Source organism: Hevea brasiliensis, chromosome 13, assembly GCF_030052815.1.
Source record: "Hevea brasiliensis isolate MT/VB/25A 57/8 chromosome 13, ASM3005281v1, whole genome shotgun sequence".
NCBI classification, from domain to species: domain Eukaryota; kingdom Viridiplantae; phylum Streptophyta; class Magnoliopsida; order Malpighiales; family Euphorbiaceae; genus Hevea; species Hevea brasiliensis.
Genome location: NC_079505.1, coordinates 57,078,391 through 57,102,903, shown reverse-complemented (window position 1 = coordinate 57,102,903; position 24,513 = coordinate 57,078,391). Strand labels below are relative to the sequence as shown.

The window sequence follows — 24,513 nt, the reverse complement described above, 5'->3', positions numbered from 1 at the left end:
TACTGAGGTTGAGGAGGCAATGGTGGCTGTGCAAAGTTTTAGCCTCTCTTCTGAAATCCAGGGGGTGCTGGTGGTTTGTACCCCTGTTGCTTGTTTATTGGATGATTCTACTGATTGGACCATGAGAAATTTGTTTGGTTCCTCCATCTTGGGTTATAAGTGTTTGAATATGGATTGTTAAGCCACCTCTGGTTGAAGTTTCCCCCATTATTCACATATTTCATCTATTCTATAGAGGGTTCATTAAAGTTGTTATATTCTGAACTCATGTATCCTCCTCCATAGTTGTCCTCATGTTGACTATTCATCCCTACTGCATTGGCTTGCATTTTATCAAGCCTCCTTGTGAGTTGATCAAATTGAGCATTTATCATGCTTAGGGCGTCCACTTCTAAGACCCCTATTGTTCTCCTTACATTTTCTCTTTCATTTGACCACTCATAATTATGGTATGCAACCCTCTCTAGAAGTTTAAGTGCTTGTGTCACTGTTTTCTCCATTAGGTCACCTTCTGAAACTGAATCAATTGTGCTCCTTGCAGAGGGTAGTAACCCATTATAGAAATTTTGCACTAGTAGCCAATCCTCTATGCCATGGTGTGGACATTCCCTCTGCAGGTCCTAATATCTTTCCCATGCATCATAGAGTGATTCACCTTCCTTTTGTCTGAAGGTGTTGAGCTCAAGCCTCAGTCTTGCAGTCTTTGCAGGTGGGAAGTACCTTACTAGAAAAGCTTGTGAGAGGTTTTCCCAAGTGGTGAACGTTCCAGCTGGTTGAGAAAGTAACCACTTCCTTGCCCTATCTCAAAGGGAGAATGGGAATGCTCTGAGTCCTATGGCTTGATCAGAAACTCCATTCATCTTGAATGTGTTACAAAGGGCAAGAAAGCACTGAAGGTGATAGTGTCGATCTTCTGTTAGTGAACCTCCAAACTAGGTTGGTTGAATCATTTGAAGCCATACTGGTTTTAACTCAAAATTGTTGGCTTTCACTATGGGTCTTATGACACTCGGTTGAAATCCTTGGACAGATAGAGCTCCGTAGTCTCTCAAGAGTCTTGGCCTATCATTATTATCGGCCATGGTTGGAATTTCAGAATCTTCTTGATCGTGCTCTTGGTGTTTCCTTTCCCTCCTGATGGCTCTCAGAGTTTTGTCTATCTCTGGATCGCAGTCCAAAAATTTTTCTTCTAGCCTTGTTCTGGTCATATACTAGGTCAAGCACATAAGAGAAAAGAAAAGAAATAAAACAAATCAAATAAAATTATATAATAAATATAATTGCCTAAATCAGCTAAATTGTCTATCGCTTGATATTACTAAAGCCAAATTCCCCGACAACGGCGCCAAAAACTTGTTTTGCTGGTTTTACAACCCTGCAAGTACACGGATCGCTAACAAGTAATAAAGTGATGAGTAAAATATCATTCCCACGAGGAATTTAATTAGTAAGTACCAATCTACATAGTAATTTTGACTGCTTAGGCTATCGAATAATGAAGCAATGAAAGTTGTTTATTTTAAACACTAAAATGCTAAACTTAAAATGAAATAATCTATTTTAAAATAATTCCATAATTAAGATTTCACACTTGAATCTTACTATGGATGTTATCTTATTTATTTACTGGATTGAGAATCATTTGCCTTGATGGAAAGTAATCCTAAGGTATCCTAAGTCCTCTCTCCTGGCACCTAGGGTGTATTCTAATTAACTTAAACTCGACTTTCATGGCGATAAAATTAATTAAAATCCTTTAAGGTCTTTAACCAATTTTGAAATTCCATAAAGGTATCAACCTATGTCTAGGTCAGAATTCTTAGGTTCAAAATCTTGATTTTCTAATATTAATCTTCACCTTTTAGTCCTTCAATTAATATCTACAATCAATACTAAGTGGGTACCAACACATAGCATGTATTAAGATCACAAGAAATTAAATCAAGGAATAAATCTCAGATCCAATAAATAAAACTTAATGTTTATCCATAATAATGATTACAAGCATTACTCTCCCAATTCTAGAATATGAAAACTACTCACTCATGATGAGTTCAGTAAACATATGATAAACAAAAATAAAGACAGTAAAAGAAATCGTCTAGAAGAAATAAAGCAATAAAAATCAGTTTAAAGAAATGGAATGAAGAAACTAAAGAGGGTTTGCAGCTTTGATCTTGTAAAACTTCGGTTGGAAAACTCCTCTTGATACTGATATTATCCTCAAGACGACTGGTGAGATTTCAGAAGTGAATCCTCTTTGAAACTCCTAAAAAGTGCTATAAAAGGATTGATCTCCTCTTTTTTTATGTTTTCTGCTTCTATTTATAATGGTTGTTCTAGGGTTAGGTCATTTTAAGTCTAAAAAGCTTTAGGAGTCTGATTTGAATTAGTAAACAAGAGCGGGAATTCGGGTTAGAAAACTGGCTGCCGCATAGTACACGGCCTGTGTATCACTACACGGCCTCGGGCTGTGTAACTTACTAGAGTGAAATTGTTGAGTCTTGCATTGGCACAGAGACTTACACGGGTCTGTGTTGGCTACACAGGCCTGGTTACACGGGCCGTGTACTTTTGTTTTCAGAAAATTCTTCAAGCTTGTGCTTGGCAGAGACTTACACGGGTCCCTGTATATTACACAGGTCCAATTATATGACTTGTGTACTTTTGTTTCTCCATTAGCTCTCTGGTTTTCTTATGGCAGAAAGTTACACTGGTCTATGGCTTTGCTTACATGACTTGTGTACTTTATATCAGCAGTAATTCTGAGTCTTTTGACCTCTCCAAGTTTTCCTTTGCACTCCTATGCTCTGTGACTTCACCAAAACACCTGAAATGATGCAAAAAACATGGAGTTAAGATCTTAACAATAGAAATTACAAAAAATAATGAAATCCACTATTATGCATGAGATTACTTACCTAAATGCCATGAGATAGTATACAAATGTGCTTAAAAACATCTATACAATTCAAGTGTATCATTTAGCAGATATGCGTTGGAGTTGATGCCCATAGAAACTGATAAATGCAAAAGGTTTGAAGATGGACTGAATGACAACATCAAGTTGATAGTGACATCTCACCACTTCACCGATTTCTCTCTGTTGGTAGCATCAGACCTTGATGCGGAGAGAGTTAGAAATGAAGAGCAGTCTGGAAAAGGTAGGCAATGCAAGAGAGGTTCTGGGTCTGGTCAATCTGGTTCAATAGACATGGGTAGTAAGAGGCCCAAGGAGTCTCAGGGTCAGACTCAGGGTCAAGATTGAAGGAGCGAAAGCGTGAAAAAACACAAGTTTAAACCATTGAATTTAAAAATTTTCACCAAGGGTCACATGCATCATGCAAGATTTATATTTTATCTATTTGATTTCAATGATAAACATATTAAAACACTTTTAATATGTTTTTGGATCTGTATTTGCCATTTAAGATTTTAAAACTTAATCAGATTAATTTTAGAACCCTAGATTAGATAAAAAACAAATGCACTAACCTCTTGATGCACTGCAGTGTATTTATGCCTTTCGGATGCGTCTTCAGGACACCAGATATTGTCCCTCTAGCTTATCCACACCAAGTTCACCTATGGCAGCCCTTAAACAGCTTCTAAAGCTTTTTCTATTAATTAGAAAATCAAGTTTTGCCTTTTAAGAGATTAAAGATATAAACAGGCCACTAGAAATAATTTCTAGTATTTTTAATTCAAGAGATTGTTTTGCTAATCTCTTGGAATTGGCGAGAGATGAAGAAAAAGAGAGAATGGGAGCTTCAAGGTGGCGGCACAAAGGAGGAGGCAGTAGCTTGCCTTATTTTTTTTTCATAACAACACTTATATAGCTAGGTCAACACATAAAACCCTTGCCACATGTCACCCTCTGATTGGTTCTAGGTTTAATTGACCCAATCACATTATGCCAAGTGTCAAACCTATATTTAATCTTAATTTTAATCATCTTATATGATTAAAAGACATTTGGCAAGCTTATGTGTAGTGCCATGTGTCACCATCTAACGGTGCCACATGTCACCCTGTGAAATGACCAAAATGCCCCTGTGTCTTAATTTTGAGTTCTCAACCCAAAATAATTATTACACTTCTTCTAATCAATTTATATCAAATATAAATCAATTAATTAATCTTTATTAATTAATTTGTCATTAATTAAATTCATATTTAAACACTTTAAATATAAATTTAACTTATACTATACATCCAATAACCTAGATTTGGTTTCAAGTCATGCTAGAGACTTTGCAATCTAATTGAAAACCAAACCTATTTAATTAATCAATTAAACTCATTAATTAATTAGTTAAATCATATTTAATTAGGTGATTACTTGTGTATGTGCGTGACTTACTAGGCTCATCACTAATTGGCAATGAGACATGATACATACTCTTAATATCATCAGAACTCTTTCTTACCATAAATGATTTCTCTAAATCATTTTATGCACTTCATAGACCATGGTTAATACCTAGCATAGCATGCCATGGCCACCCAATCAGTAATAAGGTTTACCTTAAATGAACCTATAATCATATGTTACCATGCACTAGAATCTCTCTGTTACAAAATCCCAACTCAAGTTGGAGTCATGGTTTATGTCAAACTCCATTTGTTATAAATATTATGTTCTCTTTTAATTCTAGTTCTTGATTAAAAAGATTTTCTCATCAGAAACTCTTTTCTGATTAAATCTATCTGTCCTGGCCAGGAACTTGAAACATCAAGAATAATTAAATGAACATAGGATTTTATCTCTATTTACTTAGAGGAACATATTTCATCTTGATCAACACCTACCTCCATCTATAACTAGTAGGAGCCAACACATGCCCATATACCCATACACAGTACAAGTATGAAAGCAGTATCAAACTCAAACCACCTATATACAAGATAACTGTGCTATCTCAGGTCTAAAGATTATATGCACTGATATGATTTATGACAATGCATTGACAAGAGTAAACTCTATGTGCTTGTCATAAGTGTCACTGGTTTGGCCTACTTATCATGTATAAGTGCCTATCATGTTTGTTATGTGGCATGAGACTCACCATTCCATCTTATTTATATCTCATATAAATAACTTGGGAACAAACATGAATACAATCTTTCTGGATAAGTCATGTCCTTATTATGAAGTATCCTCGATTGTGAACCTATTTATGATACTTTGTACTAGAAATACTGTCACTCATATTCTTAACAACTTAAGAATAGAATTTTTAACAAAATATCAATGGACCTTTTATATTACACATAAATATATTATGTAAATGGAAAAGTAGAAATGCCTTTTATTAATAAAAACATGTACAAGATACATACTAAATGATATGCTCTAGGGCATACTACTAACAATCTCCCACTAGCACTAGAGCCATTCATTACAATATCTTAGACCCATATTCTCAAGATGTCAGTCTAGCTGAGTCTGTGACATAGGCTTAGTGAATGGATCAGCTGGATCTTCAGCTGATGCTATTTTCTGCGTGGCTATATCGCCTCATCCAACTATTTCTCTGATAATATGGTAGCGCCTTTCTATGTGTTTTGATTTTTGGTGAGACCTTGGTTTCTTAGCCTGTATGACTGCTCCATTGTTATCACAGTGTAGTGGAACTGCTGACTCAATGGAAGGAACTACTGCAAGTTCTATCATGAACTTTTTTATCCAAACAGCTTCCTTTACAGCATCTGATGCAGCAATATACTCAGCCTCGGTAGTGGAATCTGCAGTCGTGCTCTATTTGGAACTTTTCCAACTGACTGCACCTCCATTACAAATGAATACATACCGAAAGGTAGACTTTCTATCATCAATATCTGATTGGAAATCAGAATCAGTATAACCATCCAATTGCAAGTCTGCACCTCCATAGATCAAGAATAAATCCTTAGTTCTTCTCAAGTACTTAAGGATATTCTTGACAGCTATCCAGTGTTCCAAACCTGGATTGGATTGATACCTGCTAGTCAAACTAACAGTATATACGATATCCGGCCTATTACACAACATTGCATACATCAAACTTCCAATTGCCGAAGCATATGGAATCTTGGCCATCTTATCTCTTTCTTCAGGTGTCTTTGGAGACATCTTTTTAGAAAGATGGATACTATGTCTCACTGGTAACAATCCTCTCTTGGAATCAAGCATGTTAAACCTCTTTAACACCTTTTTCAAGTATAGACTTTGGGACAAACCAATTATTCTTTTTGCTCTATGTCTATAGATGCGAATCCTAAGAATATAGGTTGCCTCCCCTAAGTCTTTCATGGAGAATGTATTTGATAACCATACCTTTACAGTTGTCAACATACCTATGTCATTACCCATCAACAGTATATCATCCATATATAAGACAAGGAAAGTGATAGCACTGTCACTAACCTTCTTATATACACATGGCTCATCCTCATTTTTGATAAAACCAAATGATTTAATGGCTTCATCAAAATGGATGTTCCAACTCCTCGAAGCTTGCTTCAACCCATAAATGGATCGCTTTAGCTTGTATACTTTGGAACCACCTTGGAATTCAAAACCCCTAGGTTGTTCCATGAGAATGTTTTCTTCAATGTATCCATTGAGAAATGCTGTTTTGACATCCATCTGCCAAATCTCATAATCATAGTATGCAGCTATTGCTAATAGAATCCTAATTGATTTAAGCATGGCAACAGGCAAGAAAGTCCCCTCATAGTCGATTCCTTGCCTTTGGCGAAACCCTTTCGGTACTAGCCTTGCCTTATAGGTCTCTACCTTTCCATCAGAACCAATTTTCTTTTTGAAGACCCATTTGTTCCTTATAGGTACAATACCTTCAGGTGGGTCAATAAGATCCCAAACTTGATTCTTATACATGGAATCAATTTCGGGTTTCATAGCATCAATCCATTTTGAAGAGTCTATATCTGATATAGCTTCTTCATATGTAAGTGGATCATCTCCATGATCTACTTCTTCATGAGTAGACAATTCTTGTTCTTCTTCATGAAGGAAACCATATCTCACTGGTGGGTGAGATACCCTAGTTGTTCTACGAGGAATAGCTGTAGATGTTTCATCAATGGGAGTAGGTTGACTAGATGGATTTACATCCATCTGATCTGTTGGTTGGTCAGAATTTTCCAACTCTAACTCTATTTGCCTTCCTTTTCCTCCTTCTTGAACAAACTGTTGTTCAAGAAATGTAGCATCTCTACTCACCACAACCTTTTGTGATGTAGGCAAATAAAAATAATATCCAAAACTATCTTTTGGATATCCAACAAATTGACCATTTTCTGATCTGGTTTTCAATTTATCAGTGTTCAACTTTTTGATATAAGCTAGACAACCCCAAATCTTAACATGCTTAAGACTTGGTTTTCTTCCATGCCATATCTCATAAGGTGTGGAAGAAACTGATTTTGATGGAATCCTATTCAGAATATATAAAGCTGATTCAAATGCAAACCCTAAAAGGAGATTGGCATATCAGTATAGCTCATCATACTATGTACCATATCTAGTAGAGTACAATTTCTCCTTTCAGATACACCATTCAGCTATGGTGTTCCTGGAGGAGTCAGCTGGGAAACAATGCCGTGCTCTCTCAAGTATTCATCAAATTCAGTACTCAAATATTCACCTCCACGATCTGATCGAAGAGCTTTAATACTCTTTCCTATTTGATTTTCTACTTTAGATTTAAATTCTTTAAACTTTTTAAAGGATTCATGTTTTTATTTTATCAAATGCAAATACCCAAACCTTGATTTATCATCAGTAAAGGTAATAAAGTAATGAAAATCGCCTCTAGCCATTTCCTTAAATGGACCACATACATCACTATGTATTAGCTCCAAAATATTTTCAGCCCTTAGCCCTTGTCCAACAAAGGGTGATCTTGTCATTTTGCCCTGAAGGCAAAATTCACAAGTTGGAGTAGGCTCAGAGCCCAATGAGGATAGAATCCCCATTTTCTCCAATTTTGCAATCCTATCTTCTGCAACATGACATAACCTTAAGTGTCAAATATATTTTGAACTTGAGTTGGTTTTCACCATGGCATTGCATTCATTTAGATCAATTGCATTCATTTTGTGTTTTTCATTATTATCGAAATAATAAAGACCATCATTCATATAACCCGAACCAACATATTTATTTCCAAAATAAATATTGCAAATATCATATGTGAACTGAAATTCATAGCCATTTCTAGTCAAACTAGATATAGAAATGATGTTCTTAAAAGCATCAGGTACATATAACATATTTTCCAAACACAAAATATTTCCAAACATGTAAAAAGATTTAGATCCTATGGCTAAAGCTTCAATAGTTGAGCCATTGCCAATCCGGACTCTAACATCTTGAGAACGCAAGCTGCTACTATTTGCTAGTTCCTGCATATCATTATAAATATTAGAACTGGCACTAGTATCTAAAACCCAAGCTGTAGATGAACTATGAGTATCATCAGAATCTAAATAACAAGATATGGACATACCTTCCGAAGGTGTATCCTTCTTGTCCTTCAGAGAAGCAAGATACTCTAGGCAGTTCCTTTTCCAGTGCCCATCCTTCTGGCGGTGGAAACACTTTCCTTTACCTCCATCAGCTTTAGTCTTCCCTTTCTGTTTAGCTATTTTCTTGGAAGGACCAGGAATCTGAGATTTCTTTTTCTTATTGCCCTTCTTCTTGTTGGACTTTCCAGTAGAAGAAGATGCAATCAAAGCTACCTCTTTTCCTTTATTGCCTGGCATATTCTTTTGGGCAATAACCAGCATGTTGAGTAAACCAGCTAAGGTGCATTCCTGTTTAGTCATATGAAAATTTGTCACAAAATTTCCAAAAGTCTCAAGAAGGGACTGAAGGATCAAATCCGTCTATAGTTGGAAATCCATGTTGAAGTCAAGATCTTCCAACTGCTCAATTAGCCAAATCATCTTGTGGACATGATCTCCAACATTCTGTCCCTCAGACATCCTCATTCAAAACAGCTACCTAGATATCTCATACCTAGCATTCCTGCTGTGCTCACCATACAACTCTTGTAGGTGAAGGAGGATCTCACTCGCACTCTATATGTTTTCATGCTATTTTTGTAACTCATTACTCATAGAAGCAAGCATGTAACACTTAGCTCTCAGATCATGCTCCTTCCACTTATCCAAAGTTTCATGTTCCCCTGGAGGTAAGGGACCAAGAACATTTGAGTCTAGAACATATCCTATATGTTCAAGGTTTAGGACAAGTTTCAAATTTCTTAGCCAATCAGAGAGATTAGGTCCTATCAACCTATTGCGATCAAGTATGCTTACAAGGATATTGGATGGTGGTGGTTGTTCTGTGCTCATAATTATCAGAAAATTAACTGCAGAAAATAACCAGATTAATTAGTAAATGTATCATGTAATTAACCAAAATGATTATGGTATTTTAATTAAATTGGTCCTCCCACTAACTTAGCAAATCCTACACTTCCAAAGTAGAAAACAGAAATACTAGTTGGATGGATTTCTAGTGGGTGATTGAATTCTTATAATTCTATTGATCGTCCTCAGGTACATCCATTATTAGAATTACAATAAACTATAAGTGAGCAACTCCTTGCCCATCACATCTCATGTGAGGTTCAATCCTTTACCTTGCCCCTAATGCTCAAAATCTCAGGTACATCCATTATTGACTTATCTTGCATTAGTTAAGTTGATCCCACTGGGCCAGTAATTATGCAAATAATTTTAATGTCCTCAGGTACATCCAATTTGGCCACTAAACCATTTACATATTTACAACATCTCATGCTTAACAATTATTCTTAAGAAAATCTCTTAAATTTCTTAAAATAATTTCCCCAAAGGAGGGCCCATGTTATAATTATTTTAATTATAGCATTTCCAACTTAATCATTTGTTTGGAAGATTTTATGGTCATCCTAATTACTATTAAGGTCTCACTTTGCACATTATCCATTTAGCATGCATATATCATATAATTGCATGCATTCCCATACATCTCATGCATTTATGGATAAGCAGTAAATATGGTATGATCATGGACTTTCTAAGGGATTCAATTCTGAGCTGCCAAGAATTGAATCAGCGCATTTCTAGGTGCATTTCATTCATTCATTTTACAAGAGTTGCTGAAGGAGTACATAATCAATACTTGATCTTGAATTCCTCCCAATGGTCCCACCAATGCTCTTGACCTCCTTGAACTTCTTGTAATCCAATATTACATAGTAATCCTTAGCATACTAAGGCGAATTTACAAGAACTTAAATAAATGAAATTACAACCCAAAAATTGTTACAAACTTAATAATACATGCTGAAAATAAATTAAAATAAATTAATTAATTTACAATCCCAAAGAAACATAAAAGAAATAAATCCAATCACATTGGTCTATTATAGTCCATGATTATCCATCATGCATATCACTATTTAACAATTAAATAAAACATATATACTTAAATTAAATTGAATATCTCATATTCAACTTAAAAAATCCAGATTTAAATATGATTCAAATAAATTTAAAAATTAAGATTTGAATCTCATTCAAACAAATTTAAAATTTCAGATTTGAATCACATTCAAACAATCTTAAAAATTTAGATTTGAATCACATTCAAACAATTTTTAAAAAATCATATTTGAATCACATTCAAACAATTTTTAAAAAATCATATTTGAATCACATTCAAACAATTTTTAAAAATTCAGATCTCAATATTATTCAAACAACATTAAAAATTCAGATTTGAATATGATTCAAACAACTTTAAAATTTCAGATTTGAATCACATTCAAACAACTTTTAAAATTCAGATTTGAATCACATTCAAACAATTTTTAAAATTCTGATTTGAATTAAAATTTAATTGTGTGATTAAAACTACTAATTAAAAACTTTAATTAGTCATAAGATAGGCCTTAGATCATACAACAATTGCAGAATTAAAAAGCCAAACCTTTGCACCACCCATGAAGCCAAACCATGCGCGCCATGTTGGTGTTCTTCAAGCATGCCGCCACACATCCATTGCAACCAGCAATGGATTAATCATCTCATGATCAAATCACACAATTAAATCATATAAACAACAATCTAAATGGCAAATATAGTGGCTCTGATACCAATTAAAGGTGTAACACTCCTAAGTTCGATAGTGCATTCTACTGTTCCGGTGACCAGTGTTGTCCGGACAGCTAGGATACCTAGAACTACACTTAGATATTGATGAGGAGATATAAAATAATGAAATACAAGAAAAGAAAAGACAAGAGAAATAAAGGAAAAATAATAACAATGAAATGTAACCAAGTTAAACGAGCCGAGAACCCTAGCGATGGGTGACCACACCGGGAAGCCGTGGCATGGACCATTGACTAGCCCTGGACCGCGGGGAACCCTGGAAAATATTTTTAGGACTTAAATAAATGTCTATTGAAGTATAAATACCATTAGAAATATCAAAGAAAAATTAATTAATTAGTACAAAGAAAAGTGAGAAATCGAGAAAACGACAAAACTCGGTGTTATCGAAAAATCGAGATTGCAATCCGAACAGGGGTATTGTGGTCATTTGACACCCTGAGTTGTCTTTTGACTTAAATGTCCATTAAAAATACATGATATTACACTTGAAAAATGTCATGAAAAATTAAATTGGTGGTACATTAAGTAAATAGCAAAAATAGGGAGCTAAATGTGGGAATTTGGAAATTAAGATTAAACAAATGTTAAACCCCACTTAGTGCTCCACTCACTCACCTAAGCGGACCACTACCTCTTCATTTGGACAGTAGATCATCTTCTTCCTCACCTCTCAAAATTCCAACCGAAATCTTTCTTCCTTGGAAACATCCATGGCGTCCACCACGCAAGGGCAAAAGCACCACCTTCAAGCCATGATCTTCACAAGTTGTCTTCATTAAAGTTAATCCTCACACCATGGGCAGTAGATAGGCAGCAAGAAGAACAAGTTTTGGTGAAGTTTTGAAGAGTTTCCAAAGTGGTAAGTATGTGTTTTTGATTATTGCTTCATTAAAGTTTGTGAAAATGTTATGGGTACTTGAATTGTGGAGAGATTTTTGGAGTTTGATGTTTAAAGGAAGATGTATATTTTTGGCAGCCATGGAAACTCCTTAAGGGTAGTTTATTCTTGCTTGTAAATGGTAGATTAAAGGGTTGATTATGTGTTTATATGTGTAGGAATAAATTGGCTGATGTATACTAAGTATATTGTGAATGTATACTTGAAATTGGAAGCTTGGAAATTAATAGAGAGAGGTGTATGAATCGGCAGCTTGAATGGTGAACCATAAAAATGTTATTTCATGTTTGGTTTATGGAATATTAATGTTGAATTGTGGTACTTGTTATGGCAGCTTGTGTATATGTATGAAGGTGTGAGGTTGGACATGTAAATGAGCTAGGTTAGGTGATTGAATTGTTTGTAATTTGAACTTGAAAAATTATGTACTATATGGTGCATATTGAGTGTGATTATAAGCTGCCAAAATGACCAACAATGTGTTGTGAAATGTGTTTGTGCTATGGTACAAAACAGAAATTGCATGAATATGCAACTTGGTAGATGTTAAATGTATCTTTGATTGAGTGATGGACAATGTGCAATAGGGTAGTGTGTAAATTGGCTTAGAACCTTAAGTGTGTGACTTCAATTGGTATGAAACCAATTGGAGGTGAAAATAGGCACAAAATGTGCCAACTTTCATGAAGGAAGCTTACCAAAATTCTGCTCGTAAGGTAACTTAAAAAATGACCAAATCTGGATTAGTGCATTTAAGGCCTGAAAATTGACCATTTGGGCAACAGTTAGTGTTTTGGCTATAACTTACTCAAAACAGGTCTAATTGACCTGAAATTTTTACCATGAACAGCTGAGACATATCTCTACAAGTCTTATGAAGACACCAAAGCCCAGAAATGACCATAAGCAAGTCAAATAGCTTGCACAAGTTAGGGTCCAAAAATTGGCCGAACCAAAAGTGACCTAAAATGACCTAAAGTGACTAATTTCGATGCGGCTAGGTCAAATTAGTATACTGGAATCTAACAAATTGCAATAAAATGCAACAAACATGGAAATGAATTGGGTAACATGTACCAACACTAAAAGGCTATCAAATGTGACATATTGGTAACATTAAGACCTAATTCACCTAGACTGTATCGAAGGTCAACATCTTAGGTTGACTAAAGAAATGATAGAATTCAATAATTAAGTATTAAGCCTTATTGTTAGAGACGGTTTAAATGAGTACTGAAACACTTCAAATTGTATTTCTCAGTTAGCAAAGACTCAGGGAAGGGGAAGGAAACAATGAGTCAGAGCCAAGAAGCATATATCAGAGGTTTGTGCACAATAGTTATTTCTTTTGAATTTTTCAATTGAAATAAATTATGATTATTTGTATGTTATTGTTTTAAACTGTATTTGTGCACAATAATTTTGACTTTTCATTTTCTACTTAAAAATTTAATTAAATGTTATTATTTTAAATTGTATTTGTGCACAATAGTTATTTCTTTTGAATTTTTCAATTGAAATAAATTATGATTATTTGTATGTTATTGTTTTAAATTGTGTTTGTGCACAATAATTTTGATTTCTTATTTTCTACTTAAAAATTTATTTGAACATTATAGTTTTAAATTGTGTCTGTGCACAATACTTTTTATATTCACTGCTTTTACTAGAAAATTTATTTGGAGAAATGAGTTATGAATAATTTTTTATTGTTTTGGCTTTGAGAATCTTATTTAGAAATTATTGTGTTGCCTACTTTGCAAATGGAAATTTTGAGATAAAATATGATTTGTGGTTTGTACGAAATATTTAAATATTGTGATTTGGAATTGTTTTGATTCACACTTGGCATGACACTGTTACTTTGTTCCTCCTCCATTTATGGGGTGAGTGTGATTATATTCCTCCCTCTTTGACTTATCAGTCTGGGGTGAGTGTGATTATTTTCCTCCCTCTCTGGTTTACCAGTTGAGGTTGTAGATCGGATGAGTACTCATTAGCTAGCTAACCACCTCCCTCATTGATTTCGATTAGTGGGGTTGTAGATTGCTTTGTCGTGGTGTATAACACGGCATTGATCGAAAATTTTGTGTCATGGCTTAATTTGTGTAGAAATTTTGCAACACTATGTTTATTAAATTATTTGACCCAAAATTTTTCTATAATGAGCTTTGATAGTTTGTGAAATGTAATTGTGCAGCATTTAAATTGTGTTATTGATTTGTAAAACTGTATTATTCAGTTATTTGATCAAATGGTATTATTGATTGGCAAAACTGTATTATTTAGTTATTTGATCAAATGGTATTATTGATTAGCAAAACTGTATTATTCAGTTATTTGATCAAATTTGTGTTATATGAACTTTGTAAATTGTAAAATGGAATTGTGAACTATTTGATTTGTGAATTGTCAATAAAAGATTTATGTATCGCATTTCAAATTGTTATTGTGCACCACTGAGTAAATTTTACTCAGCGATAGCTTTTCATTGCTGTCGCAGGTAGACTGACTGACAAGGTAGCAGACTAGGCTGCTAGTGCTTCAGTGAGAGATCATCAGATATATTGAGTATACCATATTTTGCATTTTGTATTGTAATGTATGTTCATTGTATGTATATAATGTTCTTGGTTTTGAGCAGTTATAAATTAAAATTGTAAATTGAAGTTATAAAATAAACTGTAAATTATTTTGGTTTGTAAATATTGTGATATATTTCTTTTATCTCAGCCTTTGAAAATACTAAAAAATTTTTGTGGTTTTGAGTTGAGAAACATATTGTGTTGATTAAATGTTGGAGTTTGAGATTGGGAAATAAATTTGAAGTGCTTTTTACAGGTTTTTGAAGAACTGCTTTATTCAAAATACAGATGGCACTCCACCAAAATTTTTTACAGAAATTACTAACAATTCAAATGTGTTGGCTATTTTACTTCAGTTCAAAAAAGTTTTTGACACCTGTAAATAGTGCTCACCACTGTAAAAAGAAGTAAGAGTTTTAAAATCCCTTGTAGTGTATTTAATGGGTTATTAGTAGACGAAGTTGGTAATTCATTAGATATACTACAGGATCATGTCATGCCTTACAGAAGGGTAGGGTGTGACATGTTTTAGTTGTCACACCCTACCCCTCTGTAAGGCATAACATGATCCCGTAGTATACCTAATGAATTATCAACTCCGTCTACTGATAACCCATTAAATACACTACAAGGGATTTTAAAAACTTTTCTTACTTCTTTTATAGTGGTGAGCACTATTTACAGGTTTTAAAAACTTTGGTGAATTGAGTGAAATAACTAACTCATTTGGTTTATTTGGAATTTCTGTAGAAATTTTGGCAGAGTGCCATCTGTATTTTGGACAAAACAGCTTCTGTAAAAAAAGCACTTCAATATTTTTCCCAAATCTCAACTCCAATGCATTTCTCAACACAACAATTTATCAACTCAATTCCATAGAAATTTTTCAAAGTCTGAGATAAGGAAATATAATATAGCTTTTACAATCCAGAACAACTCATAATCATTTTACAACCTTAAGTTACAATTTGAATGTACACAAAACCAAAAACAAAATATACAGTCATACATTAAATGCCAAAAGTGGTATACTCGTATACGAAATTCTCTCATTGAGGTATATGCGGCCTAGTTCTCTCTACGAATAAAGCTATCATTGAGACAATGTCTCTGGTGCACAACATTAACCAAATACAATTTAAATCACAATTCATAAGTCATGTAAATAGTGGATACTTAAAACCATAGTCAAATTTAAGACAATAAAGGTCAATAAGAATTTAAACTCCATTTCTCAATATCACAATAATTTTCCATAAGTCGATCAGTTTGAATTCAAAAGGATATGTCAATGAGAGTTTAAAATCCATTTCACAATCTCACAATACACATCAAGAAATCACACACCTTAATCATGATCCATAATTCAATTCATCCCAAAAGTCGATGACTAATGAGGAATAACATGGCTAGCTAGCAAAAATATGAGTACTCATTCTATTCCCTCAACAGCACACACCTCAACACTTCAGCAGAGAGGGAATTCAATTCATCCCACTAGACAAGCTAGAGAGGAATACAATCAATATACATGATAGCGTGGTTTCAAACCATTTCTAATGCGTTTTAATCAATAAGTATCCATCAATGTCATTCAAACCATTTTTCGCTTTCAAACTATTCACAATATTTTTCAATCAATAAATATTCCTCAAACACATTTCCACAATTTAAAATAATGATATACAAATAATCAATATTTATTTCCATTGAAAATAATTCAAAAGAAACAGCTTGTTGTGCACAAACCTCGATATTTGTCTCGGTCTTGACTCATTTCTTTCCTTTTCTTTGAGTCCTTGTTAATCGAGAAACACAATTTGAAGTGTTTGATTAAATTAAATTGTCTCTATCGATGGGGTTTGGTAAATAATGAACTCAATTATTCGCTTAATCACAAAAAATACCGACCCTCGATGAGTTTAAGGTAAATTAGGTTTTAGTGTCGTTAATATGTCACACTCGATAGGGTTTTAGGTTTGGTATGTTTTACCAAAGTCATTTCCTTGTTTAGTGCATTTTAATGCAAATTGCTGGATTCCGGAACACTGGTTTTACCTAACCGGACGATCTAGTTCCCTCGGTTTTCGGGTCTCGGTCGAAACTACAAACTTGTAGATCTAGGTCTTATTGCACGCGGTGCAAAATTTCAGGTCAATCCGAGTTAAGTAGACCAAGTTATGGTCATTACACTATTGCTGGTCAAGTGGTACCATTTTAGGTCAATTTTAGGTCAAATTGGTCAATTCTGGTTCGGCCAGTTTTTGGACCCGAACTTGTGCAAGTTGTTTGACTTGCTTATGGTCATTTCTGGGCTTTGGTGTCTTCATAAGACTTGTAGGTATGGGTCTTAACTATTCTTGGTCAAAATTTCAGGTCAATTGGACCTGGTTTGAGTGAGTTATGGCCTAAACACTCACTGCTGCCCAATTGGTCATTTTTCAGGTCCTAATTGCATCTAATCCGAATTGGTCATTTTTTTAGGTCACCTTGCAAGCAGAATTTTGGCATGGTTTCTCAATGAAAGTTAGCACATTTTGTGCCTAGTTTCACCTCAAATTGGTCTCATACCAATTGAGGTTACACATTCAAGGTTATAGGCTAAAATATACACTGCCCTCAATATGCAATTCACATCCCAACTTCAAACACACACTTACCTTTGCAAGGTTTACTTCCATACCCTACCAAACTGTTTTGGCACATTACCAACAATATTTTCTACATAACATTAGCATTATTTTGGGCAGATTCCAATCACCCTCAACACACCAAATATCATTCACAATTACAATTTCTAAGTACCATTACAAACACACCTAAACATTTCAAACTTTACATACACTTTACAATGTAAATTGACATACATATCATTAATCCTTCTAGGTCAATATGCTGCCCACACTCCCTTCAATATACACCATTATTCAAGTGTCCACAAGCTGCCACAATTCATTCATCAACATCACATTGCCGTACCATATGCCAATTCCCATCAAAGTGCATCATTCACCATATATACATGCATTAAATCACTAGGTTACTAAATCACCATGATTAACATTATTTCTCATCAATTATATACACAAATACCTCATCAAAAACGTGACCCATGGCTGTCCAAAATGGCAACAACAATAACCCTTCAAACTCAAAATTTTCCTTCACCAAACCAATACCCATAACATAAACATAAACTTTAACAAAGAACTTCTCAAAAATGCAAACTTACCTTTAATTGTAAATTGCTAAACCTTCACCAAACTTCCCAAAATTGGTATCAATATCTTCCTTGTGATGTGTAGACAAATTTTAGTGAAGAACACTAAGTGAATGGAGTTGAAATGGAAGGAGGGATCAAGCTTGCATGAAAATGTCCATGGACTTATCTCTCCTTCATTCACGGCTTGGATGGTAAATGAAGAAGATGAAGTGGCTGCTGGACATAGTGGACTTACATCAGCCCCATAATGTGTTTATTTTATTCCCTTAGTGGTCCACTTACTCTAATTAATTCATATTATAAGTTACTTTCACTTAATCCACATTTAACCCATTATTTCCACTATTTATTTTAGGTACCATCAAATTAATTTTTCATTTCATTTTCTAAGTGTAATACTATTTATTTTTAATGGACATTTAGGTCAAAAGACAATTCGGGATGTCAAATGACCATAATGCCGTGGCTTTCCGATTTTTGTATTTTGTCTGCTTTTCGATTTCTCACTTTTCTTTGTACTAATTATTTAATTTTTCTTTGATCTTTCTAATGATATTTACTCTTCAACAATGGTCTATTTAAGTCCTAAAATGTTTCCTGTGGTTCAGTTAGTCAACGGTCCACGCCGTGACTTTCACCCATCGCTAGGTTTCGCTTAACTTGATCACATTTCTTTGCTATGATTTTTCCTTTGTTTTTCTTGTGTTTTCTTTTCTTGTATTTCATTATTTTATGTCTCCTCACTCATATCGTCTAGGCATCCTAGTCACGCACTCACCGAACTTTGGGGTGTTACAATTCTCCCCCTTAAATAAAATTCATCTCGAAATTTTAGGTATTAGTCTCCGAATAGCCGTGGTGTTGTCTCCTCATATCCTCTTCACGTTCCCAAGTAGCTTCAATGATGGTTCCACAAAGACTTTAACCAGTGTATCTGCTTGTTCCTCACCGCTTCACCTCATATGCCGAATTTTTATGGGTTCTTCCTCATATGAAAGGTCCGGATTTACTTCAATCTCTTCAATCGTTAGTACATGAGATGGGTGACTGCACTCCTCAACATGGACACATGGAAGACACTGTGTATCCTTGCTAGCTCGAGGTAATGCCAACCGGTATGCCAAGGGACCCACTCTTTCTAGAACTTCATATGGTCCGATGAAACGAGGACTCTTAAATCTCATAATCCTCTTCCAAGGAGAAACTTTGAGGAATACCTTATCACCCATTGCATACTCAATATCTCTTCTCTTGATAAACATAGGACTTTGATGCAGCCTTGAGCCTATCTCTGATCAATCTGATCTTTTCCTCTGTCTGCTGGACAATTTTTGGCCCAATCATCTTCCTTTCACCTACTTCATCCCAACATAAGGGAGTTCTGCACTTCCTGCCATACAAAGCTTCATATGGAGGCATCCCTATGCTTGATTGGTAGCTGTTGTTATAAGCAAACTCAATCAAAGGCAAGTGTGTATCCCAACTACCTTCAAATTCAATCACACAAGCCCGTAGCATATCCTCCAATATCCGAATAACCCTCTCGATCGCCATTGGGTGGAATGTCTTTGAAGTTTAGTCTAGTTCCTAGGGCTCTCTCAAGACTACCCTAATCTAGAAGTGAACCTAGGATCTGACACAATTGCTCACTCCATTCAGTTTTACAATCTCATATATTTACAATCCGCCAATCTTTCTGTGCTATAGTCCATCCGAATCGGCAAAAGTGAGCAGACTTAGTCAATCATCAACTATAACCCATCTTGCATCATGACTACTCGTGTCCTTGGAAGTCTGTAACAAAATCCATAGTTATCCGCTTCCCATTTCCACTGCATCGACAAAGGATGTAATAAACCATTTGGAACTTGATGTTCGCCTTTACTTGCGACAAGTTAGGCATTTGGAAACGAATTCAGCTATATCTCTTTTCATGCCCATCCACCAAGAATGTTCTTTCAACCCTCTGTACATTTTAGTTCCACGGTGCATAGCAAATGGAGACTCATGTGCTTCCTTCATAATGATCAGTTGCTCGGGCCCACATCACTAGGAACGCACATTCTTCGATGTAGCAATAAACCATCATCTCTCACGAGAATTCAGGTTTCTTGCCGAACTTCTTCGATATTTTTCATCACTGCCATTCGACCGATCAATCAACACTGGCTGTACATGTCATGCAACTACTGTCCCTCATCATCAACCTCTAAACTGGCATGCTGTGCTTTCAATTTATACACCATGGACAAAGGAGAAACTCTGAGACTTGCCATAGTCTTGCGACTTAAGGCGCCACCACCACATTTGCTTTCACGGCTGATAGTCTATTAAGCAATCATAATCTTTAATGAGTTCTAACCATCTCCTCTGCCTCAAATTCAATTCCTTCTGGGTGCCTAAGTACTTCAAGCTCTTGTGATCTGTGAAGGTGTAGCATTTCTCTCCATACAGATAGTGTCTCGGATCTTGAGCAAAACAATAGCCGCTAACCTGCATCATGTGTTGGTTAGTTCCTCTCATGCGGTTTCTGCTGGCGTGATGAATAAGCAATTAAATTCCGATCTTGCATCGCACACAGCCTAACCCAGTGTGAGAAGCATCACTATAAATCGTATATTCTTTACGAGTAGGTAAAGTGAGAACTGAGCTTCGTTAAGCACCTCTTCAACTCATCAAAACTCACGACATTTATCACCCACCAAATTTTACATCTTTCGGCTTGGTCAGTGGAGAAGATAACATAGAAAATCCCTTCACAAACCGACGGTAATATCCAGCTAAGCTGCGTGAATTTCTCGTGATGTTCTGGCGGCTTCCAATTAAGGATAGCTTCTACCTTGGAATCTACCTTGATCCCTTGACACAACATGTCCCAAAGGAGATTTCCTTCAGCCAAAATTCACATTTCGACAATTTGGCGGTTTCTCCCTTAAAGTATAATCCGCAGATGTCTATCATGCTCCTCTGCACTCCTCGAGTATATCAAAATGTCATCAATAAACACCACCACAAATTGATCAAGATATGGTCTGAAGATAGTGTTCATTAGATCCATAATGGAGCATTTGTTAACCCGAATGGCATTACTAGAAACTCATAGTGGCCATGTTCAAAGCGCTTTTGGAATACTCGCTCTTGCACCTTCAATCGATGATAACGGATCGCAAATCAATTTTGGAGAATGCACCCTTCAATCGATCGGATCATCAATGCGAGGCAATGGATATCGTTCTTTATTGTCACCCTATTCAGTAGTCAATGCATAAGCGAGAGTACCATCCTTCTTCTTAACAAACAATACCGTGCTCCCAAGGTGACACACTAGGGCGGATGAAGCCCTTTTCAAGTAATTCTTGTAATCAGATCTTGACTCCTTCAACTCTGCTGGTGCCATTACGTATGGCGTTATGGAGATTGGATCCACAGAACATTAATTTCAAATCGCACTTCTCTTCCGCAGGTAATCACGGCAATTCATCAGAAACACGCCGAAAGTCATAGGGATGTCCTTCAATGGACTCCACTTGGGTGTCTACCACATGTGCCAAGTATGCTTCACACCCTTTCGATCATTTTTACGCTAGTGAAATGATGTTGGATGGCAATGCCTCTCCCATGTATCACCACATCGAGGAGACCAAAAGTGATCTTCAATCATGGCATGATGCCTAGCTAACCAATCCATGCCCAAGATGATATCATAATCTCAAGGGCATTTCAATGAAATCGACAGAAAGTGTGTCCTTGGATCACCAAAGGGCAATCTCTATACATCCTATTAATCGACCTCTGTCCTAGCGGACTTGTTACTAGCACCTCAAAATCCATTTTTGTACATGGAACACAATGCAATCAATGATGCTAGCACTCACATAAGAATGGGTAGAACCGGATCAAATAGCACAAATACATTGTTAAAAGTTGAGAAGGTACCCACAACATCGATGTCTCTCGCTCTTCTCTGTCTCATGGCATAGACTCATTGGAGCACCGCCTTGTTCTATCTGTGCCTTGGCTGCTGGGTTACCTCTACCCTGCCTCTACCTGCTAGGTGGTTGTGAGCTTACAGTGGTTCTGCAGTAGTAGGAGGTGGTCCAACTCTACGAGTGCGTCCTTGGCAAAGTGTCCCGTGCCTCCACAGTTATAACAGCTCCAATAGCCTTGTAATGATTCCACCATGATTCTTTCCACAAGTTTCACATTGGCGGAGGATAGGAACCTGGTACTCGATAGGGAGGTCTGAATGTCTTCCCCTACCAGATTTCTTGCCGCTCCGCCATGTCCCCATAGTTCTTCCTCTTCCCGGTATGACCACTGGAACTCGATCACCGATTTTCCCTCTTTCTCTGCCTTCTCCGACCTCTTCTTCTCAGAGCGTCTCAAACTCAACTCTTTCCAACTCTAGGGCTTGAGAAACAAGTTCAGAGAAGTTAGTGTGTTTGAAGCCGAGCACTTGTACGGGCTTCAAGCCGCTTTCAAACCTCTTGCATCTCTCCGGTAGAGAGTAGACTCACCGCATAATGGCTAAGGCGGAAAATTCTCTTTCATACTCACCACCGATCCGCCTCTGTTTCAAACTTAAGAATTCTTCGGTCTACATAGGCATCGTGGATGTATTTGTCTCAATTCACCGAGGAAGTCATTCCAGTCAAGACTGCAGTTCTACTGCGTGGGGAATGGTTTTCCACGACCATAAGCATCCCCTTGTAGTAAGGATACCGAGTATTCAAGTCTAAGCTCCTACAATGAAGTTTCTTGAACACCCTATCCATCCTCTCTAACCTCACTTCTAGAGGATCTGTCCCTTGAACTCAGAGCCCCATACTTCATCAATTTATCATCTTGCCTCGTAGGAGACTGTGGTTGTACCACGTGTCCGAATTGGGACTTGAGTAGGTGCATTACCGCCATTTGTTGGAATATTGCAGCCATCGAGCTAATCGAGCAGAAAACCATCGACATTTTGTGGGCATCCTTGCACTCACTCAATAGATCGACGATCAACGATCACCCTCTTCCATATTCAATGCGAGGATCTTAGCTTTCTGAACAATAACACAAGAATATTCACTCGTTAGTGCATATTTATACTGTAAGTATGTATCAAACAATGATATTGAGCGGTTGTACTATGAAAGAACATTCAAATAACAGTTGAAAACAGAATTTAAAACTTTGCTCTGATACCACTAAAACATGTCACACCCTACCCCTCTGTAAGGCATAACATGATCCCGTAGTATACCTAATGAATTACCAACTCCGTCTACTGATAACCCATTAAATACACTACAAGGGATTTTAAAACTTTTCTTACTTCTTTTATAGTGGTGAGCACTATTTACAGGTTTTAAAAACTTTGGTGAATTGAGTGAAATAACTAACTCATTTGGTTTATTTGGAATTTCTGTAGAAATTTTGGCAGAGTGCCATCTGTATTTTGGACAAAACAGCTTCTTGTAAAACCTGTAAAAGCACTTCAATAATTTTCCCAAATCTCAACTCCAATGCATTTCTCAACACAACAATTTATCAACTCAATTCCATAGAAATTTTTCAAAGTCTGAGATAAGGAAATATAATATAGCTTTTACAATCCAGAACAACTCATAATCATTTTACAACCTTAAGTTACAATTTGAATGTACATTGCTCAAAACCAAAAACAAAATATACATACAATGTCATACATTCAAATGCCAAAAAGTGGTATACTCGTTATACAAATTCTCTCATTGGAGGTATATGCACCTAGTCTGCCTGTCTGTCTCTCTACATAAAGCTATCACGAGACAATGTCTCGGTGCACAACATTAACCAAATACAATTTAAATCACAATTCATAAGTCATGTAAATAGTGGATACTTAAAACCATAGTCAAATTTAAGACAATAAAGGTCAATAAGAATTTAAACTCCATTTCTCAATATCACAATAATTTTCCATAAGTCGATCAGTTTGAATTCAAAAGGATATGTCAATGAGAGTTTAAAATCCATTTCACAATCTCACAATACACATCAAGAATCACACACAGCTTAATCATGATCCATAATTCAATTCATCCCAAAAGTCGATGACTAATGAGGAATAACATGGCTAGCTAGCAAAAATATGAGTACTCATTCTATTCGTCCTCAACAGCACACACCTCAACACTTAGAGAGGGAATTCAATTCATCCCACTAGACAAGCTAGAGAGGAATACAATCAATATACATGATAGTGGTTTCAAACCATTTCTAATGCTTTTAATCAATAAGTATCCATCAATGTCATTCAAACCATTTTTCAGTTTCAAACTATTCACAATATTTTTCAATCAATAAATATTCCTCAAACACATTTCCACAATTTAAAATAATGATATACAAATAATCAATATTTATTTCCATTGAAAATAATTCAAAAGAAACAGTTGTTGTGCACAAACCTCGATATTTGTCTCTGGTCTTGACTCAGATTTCTTTCCCTTTGAGTCCTTGTTAATCGAGAAACACAATTTGAAGTGTTTGTACTAAATTAAATTGTCTCTATCGATGGGGTTTGGTAAATAATGCGAACTCAATTATTCGCTTAATCACCTAATATACCGACTCGATGCTTTAGGTAAATTAGGTTTTAG

The 24,513-nt window shown here is 35.7% G+C and overlaps 1 non-coding gene across 1 annotated transcript; it reads left to right on the top strand.

Annotated features, from left to right (window-relative positions):
* The first annotated feature begins 588 nt into the window (after window positions 1-588).
* Window positions 589-695, top strand: LOC131172299 (small nucleolar RNA R71). The gene has a single exon (XR_009142781.1). It is a non-coding gene; the product is annotated as a small nucleolar RNA R71 (small nucleolar RNA).
* The last annotated feature ends 23,818 nt before the right edge of the window (window positions 696-24,513 follow it).